The following is a 17,822-nucleotide window of genomic DNA, read 5'->3' as shown; positions in this document are numbered from 1 at the left end:
GTCAGTGCTCCCTCCACACAGCCAGCACTGTCAGTGCTCCCCCCACACAGCCAGCACTATCAGTACCCCCACCACACAGCCAGCACTGCCAGTGCACCCACCACACAGCCAGCAAAGCCACTGCTCCCCCCACACACCCAGCACTGCCAGTGCTCCACCAACACAGACAGCACTGTCAGTGCTCCCCCATACACAGCCAGCACTGTCTGTGCTCCCCCACACAGCCAGCACTGTCAGTGCTCCCCACACAGCCAGCACTGTCAGTGCTCCCCCACACAGCCAGCACTGTCAGTGCTCTCCCACACAGCCAGCAGTCAGTGTTTCCCACACAGCCTGCACTGTGAGTGCTCCACCCTCACAGCCAGCACTGTCAGTGCTCCCACCACACAGCCAGCACTGTCAGTGCTCCCCCCACACAGCCAGAACTGTCAGTGCTCCACACACAGCCAGCACTATCAGTGCAACCCCACAGAGCAAGCACTGTCAGTGCTCTCCCACACAGCTAGCACTGTCAGTGCTCCCCCACACAGCCAGCACTGTCAGTGCTCCCACCACACCGCCGGATCTGTCAGTGCTCCCGCCCACACAGCCAGCACTGCCACTGCTCCACCCACACACCCAGCACTGCCAGTGCTCCACCCACACAGACAGCACTGTCAGTGCTCCCACCACATATCCAGCACTGTCAGTGCTCCCACCACACAGCCAGCACTGTCAGTGCTCCCCCCACACGGCCAGTACTGTCAGTGCTCCCACCACACAGCCAGAACTGTCAGTGCACCCGCGACACAGCCAGCACTGTCAGAGCTCCCTCACACAGCCAGCACTGTCAGTGCGCCACCCACACAGCCAGCACTATCAGTGCTCCCCCATACACAGCCAGCACTGTCTGTGCTCCCCCACACAGCCAGCACTTTCAGTGCTCCCCACACAGCCAGCACTGTCAGTGCTCCCCACACAGCCAGCACTATCAGTGCTCCCCCACAGAGCCAGAACTGTCAGTGCTCCCCCACACAGCTAGCACTATCAGTGCTCCCCCACACAGCCAGCACTGTCAGTGCTCCCACCACACCGCCGGCTCTGTCAGTGCTCCCGCCCACACAGCCAGCACTGTCAGTGCACCCGCCACACAGCCAGCACTGTCAGTGCTCCCCCACACAGCCAGCACGGTCAGTGCTCTCCCACACAGCCAGCACTGTCAATGCTCGCACCACACAGCCAACACTGTCAGTGCTCACACCACACAGCCAGCACTGTCAGTGCTCCCCCTCACAGCTAGCATTGTCAGTGCTCCCCCACATAGCCAGCACTGTCAGTGCCCCCACCACACAGACGGCACTGTCAGTGCATCCACCACACTGCCAGCCCTGTCAGTGCTCCCCCCACACATCCAGCACTGTCAGTGCTGCCCCCACACAGCCAGCACTGTCCGTGCTCCCACCACACAGCCAGCACTGTCAGTGCTCCCCCACACTGCCAGCACTGTCAGTGCTCCGCCCCACACACAGCCAGCACTGTCAGTGCTCCCCCCACACAGCCAGCACTGTCAGTGCTCTCCCACACAGCCAGCAGTCAGTGCTCCCCACACAGCTTGCACTCTCAGTGCTCCCCCCTCACAGCCAGCACTGTCAGTGCTCCCACCACACAGCCAGCACTGACAGTGCTCCCCCCCACACAGCCAGCACTGTCTGTGCTCCCCACACAGCCAGCACTATCAGTGCTCCCCCACAGAGCCAGCACTGTCAGTGCTCCCCCACACAGCTAGCACTGTCAGTGCTCCCACCACACAGCCAGCACTGTCAGTGCTCCCCCACACAGCCAGCACTGTCAGTGCTCCCACCACACAGCCGGCTCTGTCAGTGCTCCCGCCCTCACAGCCAGCACTGTCAGTGCTGCCCCCACACAGCCAGCACTGTTCGTGCTCCCACCACATAGCCAGCACTGTCAGTGCACCCACCACACAGCCAGCACTGCCACTGCTCCCCCCACACACCCAGCACTGTCAGTGCTCCCTCCACACAGCCAGCACTGTCAGTGCTCCCCCCACACAGCCAGCACTATCAGTACCCCCACCACACAGCCAGCACTGCCAGTGCACCCACCACACAGCCAGCAAAGCCACTGCTCCCCCCACACACCCAGCACTGCCAGTGCTCCACCAACACAGACAGCACTGTCAGTGCTCCCCCATACACAGCCAGCACTGTCTGTGCTCCCCCACACAGCCAGCACTGTCAGTGCTCCCCACACAGCCAGCACTGTCAGTGCTCCCCCACACAGCCAGCACTGTCAGTGCTCTCCCACACAGCCAGCAGTCAGTGCTTCCCACACAGCCTGCACTGTGAGTGCTCCACCCTCACAGCCAGCACTGTCAGTGCTCCCACCACACAGCCAGCACTGTCAGTGCTCCCCCCACACAGCCAGAACTGTCAGTGCTCCACACACAGCCAGCACTATCAGTGCACCCCCACAGAGCAAGCACTGTCAGTGCTCCCCCACACAGCTAGCACTGTCAGTGCTCCCCCACACAGCCAGCACTGTCAGTGCTCCCACCACACCGCCGGATCTGTCAGTGCTCCCGCCCACACAGCCAGCACTGTCAGAGCTCCCGCCACACAGCCAGCACTTTCAATGCTCCCACCACACAGCCAGCACTGTCAGTGCACCCACCACACAGCCAGCACTGCCACTGCTCCACCCACACACCCAGCACTGCCAGTGCTCCACCCACACAGACAGCACTGTCAGTGCTCACACCACATATCCAGCACTGTCAGTGCTCCCACCACACAGCCAGCACTGTCAGTGCTCCCCCACACGGCCAGTACTGTCAGTGCTCCCACCACACAGCCAGAACTGTCAGTGCACCCGCGACACAGCCAGCACTGTCAGAGCTCCCTCACACAGCCAGCACTGTCAGTGCGCCACCCACACAGCCAGCACTATCAGTGCTCCCCCATACACAGCCAGCACTGTCTGTGCTCCCCCACACAGCCAGCACTTTCAGTGCTCCCCACACAGCCAGCACTGTCAGTGCTCCCCACACAGCCAGCACTATCAGTGCTCCCCCACAGAGCCAGAACTGTCAGTGCTCCCCCACACAGCTAGCACTATCAGTGCTCCCCCACACAGCCAGCACTGTCAGTGCTCCCACCACACCGCCGGCTCTGTCAGTGCTCCCGCCCACACAGCCAGCACTGTCAGTGCACCCGCCACACAGCCAGCACTGTCAGTGCTCCCCCACACAGCCAGCACGGTCAGTGCTCTCCCACACAGCCAGCACTGTCAATGCTCGCACCACACAGCCAACACTGTCAGTGCTCACACCACACAGCCAGCACTGTCAGTGCTCCCCCTCACAGCTAGCATTGTCAGTGCTCCCCCACATAGCCAGCACTGTCAGTGCCCCCACCACACAGACGGCACTGTCAGTGCATCCACCACACTGCCAGCCCTGTCAGTGCTCCCCCCACACATCCAGCACTGTCAGTGCTGCCCCCACACAGCCAGCACTGTCCGTGCTCCCACCACATAGCCAGCACTGTCAGTGCTCCCACCACACAGCCAGCAATGTCAGTGCTCCCCCACACAGCCAGCACTGTCAGTGCTCCCACCACACAGCCAGCACTGTCAGTGCACCCACACACAGCCAGCACTGTCAGTGCTCCCCACACAGCCAGCACTGTCAGTGCTCTCCCACACAGCCAGCACTGTCAGTGCTCCCACCACACAGCCAGCACTGTCAGTGCACCCACCACACAGCCAGCACTGTCAGTGCTCTCCACACAGCCAGCACTGTCAGTGCTCTCCCACACAGCCAGCTCTGTCAGTGCTCCCACCACACAGCCAGCACTGTCAGTGCTCCCACCACACAGCCAGCACTGTCAGTGCTTCCCCCAAACCCAGCCAGCACTGCCAGTGCTCCCCCACACAGCCAGCACTGTCCTTGCTCCCACCACACAGACAGCACTGTCAGTGCTCCCACCACTCAGCCAGCACTATCAGTACCCCCACCACACAGCCAGCACTGTCAGTGCACCCACCACACAACCAGCAGTGCCACTGCTCCCCCACACACCCTGCACTGCCAGTGCTCCACCCACACAGACAACACTGTCAGTGCTCCCCCATACACAGCCAGCACTGTCTGTGCCCTCCCACACAACCAGCACTGTCAGTGCCCCCCACACAGCCAGCACTGTCAGTGCTCCCCCACACAGCCAGCACTGTCAGTGCTCTCCCACACAGCCAGCACTATCAGTGCTCCCCCACAGAGCCAGCTCTGTCAGTGCTCCCGCCCACACAGCCAGCACTGCCACTGCTCCCCCCACACACCCAGCACTGCCAGTGCTCCACCCACACAGACAGCACTGTCAGTGCTCCCACCACATATCCAGCACTGTCAGTGCTCCCACCACACAGCCAGCACTGTCAGTGCTCCCCCCACACGGCCAGCACTGTCAGTGCTCCCACCACACAGCCAGAACTGTCAGTGCACCCGCGACACAGCCAGCACTGTCAGAGCTCCCCCACACAGCCAGCACTGTCAGTGCGCCACCCAAACAGCCAGCACTATCAGTGCTCCCCCATACACAGCCAGCACTGTCTGTGCTCCCCCACACAGCCAGCACTGTCAGTGCTCCCCACACAGCCAGCACTGTCAGTGCTCCCCCACACAGCCAGCACTGTCAGTGCTCTCCCACACAGCCAGCAGTCAGTGCTCCCCACACAGCCTGCACTGTCAGTGCTCCACCCTCACAGCCAGCACTGTCAGTGCTCCCACCACACAGCCAGCACTGTCAGTGCTCCCCCCACACAGCCAGCACTGTCAGTGCTCCCCACACAGCCAGCACTATCAGTGCTCCCCCACAGAGCCAGCACTGTCAGTGCTCCCCACACAGCTAGCACTGTCAGTGCTCCCCCACACAGCCAGCACTGTCAGTGCTCCCACCACACCGCCGGCTCTGTCAGTGCTCCCGCCCACACAGCCAGCACTGTCAGAGCTCCCGCCACACAGCCAGCACTTTCAATGCTCCCACCCCACAGCCAGCACTGTCAGTGCACCCACCACACAGACAACACTGTCAGTGCTCCCCCCACACAGCCAGCACTGCCAGTGCTCTCCCACACAGCCAGCACTGCCAATGCTCGCACCACACAGCCAACACTGTCAGTGCTCACACCACACAGCCAGCACTGTCAGTGCTTCCCCTCACAGCTAGCATTGTCAGTGCTCCCCCACACAGCCAGCACTGTCAGTGCCCCCACCACACAGACATCACTGTCAGTGCACCCACCACACTGCCAGCCCTGCCAGTGCTCCCAGCACACAGCCAGCACTGTCAGTGCACCCACGCACAGCCAGCACTGTCAGTGCTCCCCACACAGCCAGCACTGTCAGTACTCTCCCACACAGCCAGCACTATCAGTGCTCCCACCACACAGCCAGCACTGTCAGTGCTTCCCCCAAACACAGCCAGCACTGTCAGTGCTCCCACCACACAGCCAGCACTGTCAGTGCACCCACCACACAGCCAGCACTGTCAGTGCTCTCCACACAGCCAGCACTGTCAGTGCTCTCCCACACAGCCAGCTCTGTCAGTGCTCCCACCACACAGCCAGCACTGTCAGTGCTCCCACCACACAGCCAGCACTGTCAGTGCTTCCCCCAAACACAGCCAGTACTGCCAGTGCTCCCCCCACACAGCCAGCACTGTCCTTGCTTCCACCACACAGACAGCACTGTCAGTGCTCCCACCACACAGCCAGCACTGTTAGTGCTCCCTCCACACAGCCAGCACTGCCAGTGCTCCCCCACACAGCCAGCACTATCAGTACCCCCACCACACAGCCAGCACTGTCTTTGCCCCCACCACACAACCAGCACTGCCACTGCTCCCCCACACACCCTGCACTGCCAGTGCTCCACCCACACAGACAGCACTGTCAGTGCTCCCCCATACACAGCCAGCACTGTCTATGCTCCCCCACACAGCCAGCACTGTCAGTGCCCCCCACACAGCCAGCACTGTCAGTGCTCCCCCACACAGCCAGCACTGTCAGTACTCTCCCACACAGCCAGCACTATCAGTGCTCCCACCACACAGCCAGCACTGTCAGTGCTCACCCTCACAGCTAGCATTGTCAGTGCTCCCCCACATAGCCAGCACTGTCAGTGCCCCCACCACACAGACGGCACTGTCAGTGCATCCACCACACTGCCAGCCCTGTCAGTGCTCCCCCCACACATCCAGCACTGTCAGTGCTGCCCCCACACAGCCAGCACTGTCCGTGCTCCCACCACATAGCCAGCACTGTCAGTGCTCCCACCACACAGCCAGCAATGTCAGTGCTCCCCCACACAGCCAGCACTGTCAGTGCTCCCACCACACAGCCAGCACTGTCAGTGCACCCACACACAGCCAGCACTGTCAGTGCTCCCCACACAGCCAGCACTGTCAGTGCTCTCCCACACAGCCAGCACTGTCAGTGCTCCCACCACACAGCCAGCACTGTCAGTGCACCCACCACACAGCCAGCACTGTCAGTGCTCTCCACACAGCCAGCACTGTCAGTGCTCTCCCACACAGCCAGCTCTGTCAGTGCTCCCACCACACAGTCAGCACTGTCAGTGCTCCCACCACACAGCCAGCACTGTCAGTGCTTCCCCCAAACACAGCCAGCACTGCCAGTGCTCCCCCCACACAGCCAGCACTGTCCTTGCTCCCACCACACAGACAGCACTGTCAGTGCTCCCACCACTCAGCCAGCACTATCAGTACCCCCACCACACAGCCAGCACTGTCAGTGCACCCACCACACAACCAGCAGTGCCACTGCTCCCCCACACACCCTGCACTGCCAGTGCTCCACCCACACAGACAACACTGTCAGTGCTCCCCCATACACAGCCAGCACTGTCTGTGCCCTCCCACACAACCAGCACTGTCAGTGCCCCCCACACAGCCAGCACTGTCAGTGCTCCCCCACACAGCCAGCACTGTCAGTGCTCTCCCACACAGCCAGCACTATCAGTGCTCCCCCACAGAGCCAGCACTGTCAGTGCTCCCACACACAGCTAGCACTGTCAGTGCTCCCCCACACAGCCAGCACTGTCAGTGCTCCCACCACACAGCCGGCTCTGTCAGTGCTCCCGCCCACACAGCCAGCACTGCCACTGCTCCCCCACACACCCAGCACTGCCAGTGCTCCACCCACACAGACAGCACTGTCAGTGCTCCCACCACATATCCAGCACTGTCAGTGCTCCCACCACACAGCCAGCACTGTCAGTGCTCCCCCCACACGGCCAGCACTGTCAGTGCTCCCACCACACAGCCAGAACTGTCAGTGCACCCGCGACACAGCCAGCACTGTCAGAGCTCCCCCACACAGCCAGCACTGTCAGTGCGCCACCCAAACAGCCAGCACTATCAGTGCTCCCCCATACACAGCCAGCACTGTCTGTGCTCCCCCACACAGCCAGCACTGTCAGTGCTCCCCACACAGCCAGCACTGTCAGTGCTCCCCCACACAGCCAGCACTGTCAGTGCTCTCCCACACAGCCAGCAGTCAGTGCTCCCCACACAGCCTGCACTGTCAGTGCTCCACCCTCACAGCCAGCACTGTCAGTGCTCCCACCACACAGCCAGCACTGTCAGTGCTCCCCCCACACAGCCAGCACTGTCAGTGCTCCCCACACAGCCAGCACTATCAGTGCTCCCCCACAGAGCCAGCACTGTCAGTGCTCCCCACACAGCTAGCACTGTCAGTGCTCCCCCACACAGCCAGCACTGTCAGTGCTCCCACCACACCGCCGGCTCTGTCAGTGCTCCCGCCCACACAGCCAGCACTGTCAGAGCTCCCGCCACACAGCCAGCACTTTCAATGCTCCCACCACACAGCCAGCACTGTCAGTGCACCCACCACACAGACAACACTGTCAGTGCTCCCCCCACACAGCCAGCACTGCCAGTGCTCTCCCACACAGCCAGCACTGCCAATGCTCGCACCACACAGCCAACACTGTCAGTGCTCACACCACACAGCCAGCACTGTCAGTGCTTCCCCTCACAGCTAGCATTGTCAGTGCTCCCCCACACAGCCAGCACTGTCAGTGCCCCCACCACACAGACATCACTGTCAGTGCACCCACCACACTGCCAGCCCTGTCAGTGCTCCCAGCACACAGCCAGCACTGTCAGTGCACCCACGCACAGCCAGCACTGTCAGTGCTCCCCACACAGCCAGCACTGTCAGTACTCTCCCACACAGCCAGCACTATCAGTGCTCCCACCACACAGCCAGCACTGTCAGTGCTTCCCCCAAACACAGCCAGCACTGTCAGTGCTCCCACCACACAGCCAGCACTGTCAGTGCACCCACCACACAGCCAGCACTGTCAGTGCTCTCCACACAGCCAGCACTGTCAGTGCTCTCCCACACAGCCAGCTCTGTCAGTGCTCCCACCACACAGCCAGCACTGTCAGTGCTCCCACCACACAGCCAGCACTGTCAGTGCTTCCCCCAAACACAGCCAGTACTGCCAGTGCTCCCCCCACACAGCCAGCACTGTCCTTGCTTCCACCACACAGACAGCACTGTCAGTGCTCCCACCACACAGCCAGCACTGTTAGTGCTCCCTCCACACAGCCAGCACTGCCAGTGCTCCCCCACACAGCCAGCACTATCAGTACCCCCACCACACAGCCAGCACTGTCAGTGCGCCCACCACACAACCAGCACTGCCACTGCTCCCCCACACACCCTGCACTGCCAGTGCTCCACCCACACAGACAGCACTGTCAGTGCTCCCCCATACACAGCCAGCACTGTCTATGCTCCCCCACACAGCCAGCACTGTCAGTGCCCCCCACACAGCCAGCACTGTCAGTGCTCCCCCACACAGCCAGCACTGTCAGTGCTCTCCCACACAGCCAGCACTATCAGTGCTCCCCCACAGAGCCAGCACTGTCAGTGCTCCCACACACAGCTAGCACTGTCAGTGCTCCCCCACACAGCCAGCACTGTCAGTGCTCCCACCACACAGCCGGCTCTGTCAGTGCTCCCGCCAACACAGCCAGCACTGTCAGAGCTCCCGCCACACAGCCAGCACTTTCAATGCTCCCACCACACAGCCAGCACTGTCAGTGCACCCACCACACAGCCAGCACTGCCACTGCTCCCCCACACACCCAGCACTGCCAGTGCTCCACCCACACAGACAGCACTGTCAGTGCTCCCACCACATATCCAGCACTGTCAGTGCTCCCACCACACAGCCAGCTCTGTCAGTGCTCCCCCCACACGGCCAGCACTGTCAGTGCTCCCACCACACAGCCAGAACTGTCAGTGCACCCGCGACACAGCCAGCACTGTCAGAGCTCCCCCACACAGCCAGCACTGTCAGTGCGCCACCCAAACAGCCAGCACTATCAGTGCTCCCCCATACACAGCCAGCACTGTCTGTGCTCCACCACACAGCCAGCACTGTCAGTGCTCCCCACACAGCCAGCATTGTCAGTGCTCCCCCACACAGCCAGCACTGTCAGTGCTCTCCCACACAGCCAGCAGTCAGTGCTCCCCACACAGCCTGCACTGTCAGTGCTCCACCCTCACAGCCAGCACTGTCAGTGCTACCACCACACAGCCAGCACTGTCAGTGCTCCCCCCACACAGCCAGCACTGTCAGTGCTCCCCACACTGCCAGCACTATCAGTGCTCCCCCACAGAGCCAGCACTGTCAGTGCTCCCCACACAGCTAGCAGTGTCAGTGCTCCCCCACACAGCCAGCACTGTCAGTGCTCCCACCACACCGCCGGCTCTGTCAGTGCTCCCGCCCACACAGCCAGCACTGTCAGAGCTCCCGCCACACAGCCAGCACTTTCAATGCTCCCACCACACAGCCAGCACTGTCAGTGCACCCACCACACAGACAGCACTGTCAGTGCTCCCCCCACACAGCCAGCACTGTCAGTGCTCTCCCACACAACCAGCACTGTCAATGCTCCCACCACACAGCCAACACTGTCAGTGCTCACACCACACAGCCAGCACTGTCAGTGCTTCCCCTCACAGCTAGCATTGTCAGTGCTCCCCCACACAGCCAGCACTGTCAGTGCCCCCACCACACAGACAGCACTGTCAGTGCACCCACCACACTGCCAGCCCTGTCAGTGCTCCCAGCACACATCCAGCACTGTCAGTGCTGCCCCCACACAGCCAGCACTGTCCGTGCTCCCACCACATAGCCAGCACTGTCAGTGCTCCCACCACACAGCCAGCAATATCAGTGCTCCCCCACACAGCCAGCACTGTCAGTGCTCCCACCACACAGCCAGCACTGTCAGTGCACCCACACACAGCCAGCACTGTCAGTGCTCCCCACACAGCCAGCACTGTCAGTGCTCTCCCACACAGCCAGCACTGTCAGTGCTCCCACCACACAGCCAGCACTGTCAGTGCTTCCCCCAAACACAGCCAGCACTGTCAGTGCTCCCCCCACACAGCCAGCACTGTCCGTGCTCCCCCCACACAGCCAGCACTGTCCGTGCTCCCACCACACAGCCAGCACTGTCAGTGCTCCCACGACACAGCCAGAACTGTCAGTGCTCCCTCCACACAGCCAGCACTGTCAGTGCTCCCCCCACATAGCCAGCACTGCCAGTGCTGCCCCCACACAGCCACACTGACAGTGCTGGCTGTGTGGTGGGGGCACTGACAGCGCTGGCTGTGTGGGGGGGGATCACTGACAGTGCTAGCTGTGTGGGGGAGCACTGACAGTGCTGGCTGTGTGGTGGTAGCACTGACAGTGTTGGCTGTGTGGTGCGAGCATTGACAGTGCTGGCTGTGTGGGAGAGCACTGACAGTGCTGTCTGTGTGGTGGGTGCACTGACAGTGCTGGCGATGTGGTGGGAGCAAAGAAAGTGCTGGCTGTGTGGCGGGAGCTCTGACAGTGCTGGCTGTGTGGGCGGGAGCACTGACAGAGCCGGCTGTGTGGTGGGAGCACTGACAGTGCTGGCTGTGTGGGGGAGCACTGACAGGGCTAGCTGTGTGGGGGAGCACTGACAGTACTGGTTCTTTGGGGAGCACTGATAATGCTGGCAGTGTGGGGAGCACTGACAGTGCTGGCTGTGTGGGGGGGGGCACTGGCAGTGCTGGCTGTGTGGTGGGAGCACTGACAGTGCTGGCTGTGAGGGTGGAGCATTGACAGTGCAGGCTGTGTGGGGAGCACTGACTGTTGGCTGAGTGGGAGAGCACTGACAGTGCTGGCTGTGTGTGGGGCGGAGCACTGACAGTGCTGGCTGTGTGGGGAGCACTAACAGTGCTGGCTGTGTGGGGGAGCACAGACAGTGCTGGCTGTGTGTGGGGGGAGCACTGATAGTGCTGGCTGTGTGGGTGGCGCACTGACAGTGCTGGCTGTGTGGGCGGGAGCACTGACAGAGCCGGCTGTGTGGTGGGAGCACTGACAGTGCTGGCTGTGTGGGGGAGCACTGACAGTGCTAGCTGTGTGGGGGAGCACTGACAGTGCTGGCTCTGTGGGGGAGCACTGATAGTGCTGGCTGTGTGGGGAGCACTGTCAGTGCTCCCCCACACAGCCAGCACTGTCAGTGCTCCCACCACACCGCCGGCTCTGTCAGTGCTCCCGCCCACACAGCCAGCACTGTCAGTGCACCCGCCACACAGCCAGCACTGTCAGTGCTCCCCCACACAGCCAGCACGGTCAGTGCTCTCCCACACAGCCAGCACTGTCAATGCTCGCACCACACAGCCAACACTGTCAGTGCTCACACCACACAGCCAGCACTGTCAGTGCTCCCCCTCACAGCTAGCATTGTCAGTGCTCCCCCACATAGCCAGCACTGTCAGTGCCCCCACCACACAGACGGCACTGTCAGTGCATCCACCACACTGCCAGCCCTGTCAGTGCTCCCCCACACATCCAGCACTGTCAGTGCTGCCCCCACACAGCCAGCACTGTCCGTGCTCCCACCACATAGCCAGCACTGTCAGTGCTCCCACCACACAGCCAGCACTGTCAGTGCACCCACACACAGCCAGCACTGTCAGTGCTCCCCACACAGCCAGCACTGTCAGTGCTCTCCCACACAGCCAGCACTGTCAGTGCTCCCACCACACAGCCAGCACTGTCAGTGCACCCACCACACAGCCAGCACTGTCAGTGCTCTCCACACAGCCAGCACTGTCAGTGCTCTCCCACACAGCCAGCTCTGTCAGTGCTCCCACCACACAGCCAGCACTGTCAGTGCTCCCACCACACAGCGAGCACTGTCAGTGCTTCCCCCAAACACAGCCAGCACTGCCAGTGCTCCCCCACACAGCCAGCACTGTCCTTGCTCCCACCACACAGACAGCACTGTCAGTGCTCCCACCACTCAGCCAGCACTATCAGTACCCCCACCACACAGCCAGCACTGTCAGTGCACCCACCACACAACCAGCAGTGCCACTGCTCCCCCACACACCCTGCACTGCCAGTGCTCCACCCACACAGACAACACTGTCAGTGCTCCCCCATACACAGCCAGCACTGTCTGTGCCCTCCCACACAACCAGCACTGTCAGTGCCCCCCACACAGCCAGCACTGTCAGTGCTCCCCCACACAGCCAGCACTGTCAGTGCTCTCCCACACAGCCAGCACTATCAGTTCTCCCCCACAGAGCCAGCACTGTCAGTGCTCCCACACACAGCTAGCACTGTCAGTGCTCCCCCACACAGCCAGCACTGTCAGTGCTCCCACCACACAGCCGGCTCTGTCATTGCTCCCGCCCACACAGCCAGCACTGACAGAGCTCCCGCCACACAGCCAGCACTTTCAATGCTCCCACCACACAGCCAGCACTGACAGTGCACCCACCACACAGCCAGCACTGCCACTGCTCCCCCCACACACCCAGCACTGCCAGTGCTCCACCCACACAGACAGCACTGTCAGTGCTCCCACCACATATCCAGCACTGTCAGTACTCCCACCACACAGCCAGCACTGTCAGTGCTCCCCCCACACGGCCAGCACTGTCAGTGCTCCCACCACACAGCCAGAACTGTCAGTGCACCCGCGACACAGCCAGCACTGTCAGAGCTCCCCCACACAGCCAGCACTGTCAGTGCGCCACCCAAACAGCCAGCACTATCAGTGCTCCCCCATACACAGCCAGCACTGCCTGTGCTCCCCCACACAGCCAGCACTGTCAGTGCTCCCCACACAGCCAGCACTGTCAGTGCTCCCCCACACAGCCAGCACTGTCAGTGCTCTCCCACACAGCCAGCAGTCAGTGCTCCCCACACAGCCTGCACTGTCAGTGCTCCACCCTCACAGCCAGCACTGTCAGTGCTCCCCACACAGCTAGCACTGTCAGTGCTCCCCCACACAGCCAGCACTGTCAGTGCTCCCACCACACCGCCGGCTCTGTCAGTGCTCCCGCCCACACAGCCAGCACTGTCAGAGCTCCCGCCACACAGCCAGCACTTTCAATGCTCCCACCACACAGCCAGCACTGTCAGTGAACCCACCACACAGACAACAATGTCATTGCTCCCCCCACACAGCCAGCACTGTCAGTGCTCTCCCACACAGCCAGCACTGCCAATGCTCGCACCACACAGCCAACACTGTCAGTGCTCACACCACACAGCCAGCACTGTCAGTGCTTCCCTTCACAGCTAGCATTGTCAGTGCTCCCCCACACAGCCAGCACTGTCAGTGCCCCCACCACACAGACATCACTGTCAGTGCACCCACCACACTGCCAGCCCTGTCAGTGCTCCCAGCACACAGCCAGCACTGTCAGTGCACCCACGCACAGCCAGCACTGTCAGTGCTCCCCACACAGCCAGCACTGTCAGTACTCTCCCACACAGCCAGCACTGTCAGTGCTCCCACCACACAGCCAGCACTGTCAGTGCTTCCCCCAAACACAGCCAGCACTGTCAGTGCTCCCACCACACAGCCAGCACTGTCAGTGCACCCACCACACAGCCAGCACTGTCAGTGCTCTCCACACAGCCAGCACTGTCAGTGCTCTCCCACACAGCCAGCTCTGTCAGTGCTCCCACCACACAGCCAGCACTGTCAGTGCTCCCACCACACAGCCAGCACTGTCAGTGCTTCCCCCAAACACAGCCAGCACTGCCAGTGCTCCCCCCACACAGCCAGCACTGTCCTTGCTTCCACCACACAGACAGCACTGTCAGTGCTCCCACCACACAGCCAGCACTGTCAGTGCTCCCTCCACACAGCCAGCACTGTCAGTGCTCCCCCACACAGCCAGCACTATCAGTACCCCCACCACACAGCCAGCACTGTCAGTGCACCCACCACACAACCAGCACTGCCACTGCTCCCCCACACACCCTGCACTGCCAGTGCTCCACCCACACAGACAGCACTGTCAGTGCTCCCCCATACACAGCCAGCACTGTCTGTGCTCCCCCACACAGCCAGCACTGTCAGTGCCCCCCACACAGCCAGCACTGTCAGTGCTCCCCCACGCAGCCAGCACTGTCAGTGCTCTCCCACACAGCCAGCACTATCAGTGCTCCCCCACAGAGCCAGCACTGTCAGTGCTCCCACACACAGCTAGCACTGTCAGTGCTCCCCCACACAACCAGCACTGTCAGTGCTCCCACCACACAGCCGGCTCTGTCAGTGCTCCCGCCCACACAGCCAGCACTGTCAGAGCTCCCGCCACACAGCCAGCACTTTCAATGCTCCCACCACACAGCCAGCACTGTCAGTGCACCCACCACACAGCCAGCACTGCCACTGCTCCCCCCACACACCCAGCACTGCCAGTGCTCCACCCACACAGACAGCACTGTCAGTGCTCCCACCACATATCCAGCACTGTCAGTGCTCCCACCACACAGCCAGCACTGTCAGTGCTCCCCCCACACGGCCAGCACTGTCAGTGCTCCCACCACACAGCCAGAACTGTCAGTGCACCCGCGACACAGCCAGCACTGTCAGAGCTCCCCCACACAGCCAGCACTGTCAGTGCGCCACCCAAACAGCCAGCACTATCAGTGCTCCCCCATACACAGCCAGCACTGTCTGTGCTCCCCCACACAGCCAGCACTGTCAGTGCTCCCCACACAGCCAGCATTGTCAGTGCTCCCCCACGCAGCCAGCACTGTCAGTGCTCTCCCACACAGCCAGCAGTCAGTGCTCCCCACACAGCCTGCACTGTCAGTGCTCCACCCTCACAGCCAGCACTGTCAGTGCTCCCACCACACAGCCAGCACTGTCAATGCACCCCCCACACAGCCAGCACTGTCAGTGCTCCCCACACAGCCAGCACTATCAGTGCTCCCCCACAGAGCCAGCACTGTCAGTGCTCCCCACACAGCTAGCACTGTCAGTGCTCCCCCACACAGCCAGCACTGTCAGTGCTCCCACCACACCGCCGGCTCTGTCAGTGCTCCCGCCCACACAGCCAGCACTGTCAGAGCTCCCGCCACACAGCCAGCACTTTCAATGCTCCCACCACACAGCCAGCACTGTCAGTGCACCCACCACACAGACAGCACTGTCAGTGCTCCCCCCACACAGCCAGCACTGTCAGTGCTCTCCCACACAACCAGCACTGTCAATGCTCGCACCACACAGCCAACACTGTCAGTGCTCACACCACACAGCCAGCACTGTCAGTGCTTCCCCTCACAGCTAGCATTGTCAGTGCTCCCCCACACAGCCAGCACTGTCAGTGCCCCCACCACACAGACAGCACTGTCAGTGCACCCACCACACTGCCAGCCCTGTCAGTGCTCCCAGCACACATCCAGCACTGTCAGTGCTGCCCCCACACAGCCAGCACTGTCCGTGCTCCCACCACATAGCCAGCACTGTCAGTGCTCCCACCACACAGCCAGCAATATCAGTGCTCCCCCACACAGCCAGCACTGTCAGTGCTCCCACCACACAGCCAGCACTGTCAGTGCACCCACACACAGCCAGCACTGTCAGTGCTCCCCACACAGCCAGCACTGTCAGTGCTCTCCCACACAGCCAGCACTGTCAGTGCTCCCACCACACAGCCAGCACTGTCAGTGCTTCCCCCAAACACAGCCAGCACTGTCAGTGCTCCCCCCACACAGCCAGCACTGTCCGTGCTCCCCCCACACAGCCAGCACTGTCCGTGCTCCCACCACACAGCCAGCACTGTCAGTGCTCCCACGATACAGCAAGAACTGTCAGTGCTCCCTCCACACAGCCAGCACTGTCAGTGCTCCCCCCACATACCCAGCACTGCCAGTGCTGCCCCCACACAGCCACACTGACAGTGCTGGCTGTGTGGTGGGGGCACTGACAGCGCTGGCTGTGTGTGGGGGGGGGGATCACTGACAGTGCTAGCTGTGTGGGGGAGCACTGACAGTGCTGGCTGTGTGGTGGTAGCACTGACAGTGTTGGCTGTGTGGTGCGAGCATTGACAGTGCTGGCTGTGTGGGAGAGCACTGACAGTGCTGTCTGTGTGGTGGGTGCACTGACAGTGCTGGCGATGTGGTGGGAGCAAAGAAAGTGCTGGCTGTGTGGCGGGAGCTCTGACAGTGCTGGCTGTGTGGGCGGGAGCACTGACAGAGCCGGCTGTGTGGTGGGAGCACTGACAGTGCTGGCTGTGTGGGGGAGCACTGACAGGGCTAGCTGTGTGGGGGAGCACTGACAGTACTGGTTCTTTGGGGAGCACTGATAATGCTGGCAGTGTGGGGAGCACTGACAGTGCTGGCTGTGTGGGGGGGGGGCACTGGCAGTGCTGGCTGTGTGGTGGGAGCACTGACAGTGCTGGCTGTGAGGGTGGAGCATTGACAGTGCAGGCTGTGTGGGGAGCACTGACTGTTGGCTGAGTGGGAGAGCACTGACAGTGCTGGCTGTGTGTGGGGCGGAGCACTGACAGTGCTGGCTGTGTGGGGAGCACTAACAGTGCTGGCTGTGTGGGGGAGCACAGACAGTGCTGGCTGTGTGTGGGGGGAGCACTGATAGTGCTGGCTGTGTGGGTGGCGCACTGACAGTGCTGGCTGTGTGGGCGGGAGCACTGACAGAGCCGGCTGTGTGGTGGGAGCACTGACAGTGCAGGCTGTGTGGGGGAGCACTGACAGTGCTAGCTGTGTGGGGGAGCACTGACAGTGCTGGCTCTGTGGGGGAGCACTGATAGTGCTGGCTGTGTGGGGAGCACTGTCAGTGCTCCCCCACACAGCCAGCACTGTCAGTGCTCCCACCACACCGCCGGCTCTGTCAGTGCTCCCGCCCACACAGCCAGCACTGTCAGTGCACCCGCCACACAGCCAGCACTGTCAGTGCTCCCCCACACAGCCAGCACGGTCAGTGCTCTCCCACACAGCCAGCACTGTCAATGCTCGCACCACACAGCCAACACTGTCAGTGCTCACACCACACAGCCAGCACTGTCAGTGCTCCCCCTCACAGCTAGCATTGTCAGTGCTCCCCCACATAGCCAGCACTGTCAGTGCCCCCACCACACAGACGGCACTGTCAGTGCATCCACCACACTGCCAGCCCTGTCAGTGCTCCCCCACACATCCAGCACTGTCAGTGCTGCCCCCACACAGCCAGCACTGTCCGTGCTCCCACCACATAGCCAGCACTGTCAGTGCTCCCACCACACAGCCAGCACTGTCAGTGCACCCACACACAGCCAGCACTGTCAGTGCTCCCCACACAGCCAGCACTGTCAGTGCTCTCCCACACAGCCAGCACTGTCAGTGCTCCCACCACACAGCCAGCACTGTCAGTGCACCCACCACACAGCCAGCACTGTCAGTGCTCTCCACACAGCCAGCACTGTCA

Source organism: Scyliorhinus torazame, chromosome 20, assembly GCF_047496885.1.
Source record: "Scyliorhinus torazame isolate Kashiwa2021f chromosome 20, sScyTor2.1, whole genome shotgun sequence".
NCBI classification, from domain to species: domain Eukaryota; kingdom Metazoa; phylum Chordata; class Chondrichthyes; order Carcharhiniformes; family Scyliorhinidae; genus Scyliorhinus; species Scyliorhinus torazame.
The sequence above is the reverse complement of the archived record's forward strand: the minus strand, read 5'-3'. Positions refer to the sequence as shown.